Here is a 1087-nt window from a genome sequence, read left to right on the forward strand (position 1 = left end):
GGTCCTTTTTGTTTCTACTTGGTTGATTTCAGCTCTGAGTTTGATTATTTCCTGCCTTCTACTCCTCCTGGGTGTATTTGCTTCTTTTTGTTCTAGAGCTTTTAGGTGTGTTGTCAAGCTGGTGACATATGCTCTTTCCTGTTTCTTTCTGCAGGCACTCAGTGCTATGAGTTTTCCTCTTAGCACAGCTTTCATTGTGTCCCATAAGTTTTGGTATGTTGTACCTTCATTTCATTAAATTCTAAAGAGTCTTTAATTTCTTTCTTTATTTCTTCCTTGACCAGGTTATCATTGAGTAGAGCATTTTTCAATTTCCACGTATATGTGGGCGTTCTTCCCTTATTGTAATTGAAGACCTTCTTTAGGCCGTGGTGGTCTGATTGCACACATGGGATTATTTCTATCTTTCTGTACCTGTTGAGGCCCGTTTTTTGACCAATTATATGGTCAATTTTGGAGAAAGTACCATGAGGAGCTGAGAAGAAGGTATATCCTTTTGCTTTAGGATAGAATGTTCTATAAATATCTGTTAAGTCCATTTGGCTCATGACTTCTCTTAGTCTGTCTACATCTCTGTTTAATTTCTGTTTCCATGATCTGTCCATTGATGAGAGTGGGGTGTTGAAATCTCCTATTATTATTGTGTGAGTTGCAATGTGTGTTTTGAGCTTTAGTAAGGTTTCTTTTCAGTATATAGGTGCCCTTGTATTTGGGGCATAGATATTTAGGATTAAGAGTTCATCTTGGTGGATTTTTCCTTTGATGAATATGAAGTGTCCTTCCTTATCTTTTTTGATAACTTTTAGTTGAAAATTGATTTTATTTAATATTAGAATGGCTACTCCAGCTTGCTTCTTCCGACCATTTGCTTGGAAAGTTGTTTTCCAGCCTTCCACTCTGAGGTAGTGTCTGTCTTTGTCTCTGAGGTGTGTTTCCTGTAGGCAGCAGAATGCAGGGTCCCCGTTGCATATCCAGTTTGTTAATCTATGTCTTTTTATTGGGGATTTGAGACCATTGATGTTGAGAGATATTATGGAATGGTGATTATTGCTTCCTGTTTAATTCATATTTGGATATGAGGTTATGT

Source organism: Rattus norvegicus, chromosome 1 (genome assembly GCF_036323735.1).
Source record: "Rattus norvegicus strain BN/NHsdMcwi chromosome 1, GRCr8, whole genome shotgun sequence".
Lineage (NCBI taxonomy): Eukaryota > Metazoa > Chordata > Mammalia > Rodentia > Muridae > Rattus > Rattus norvegicus.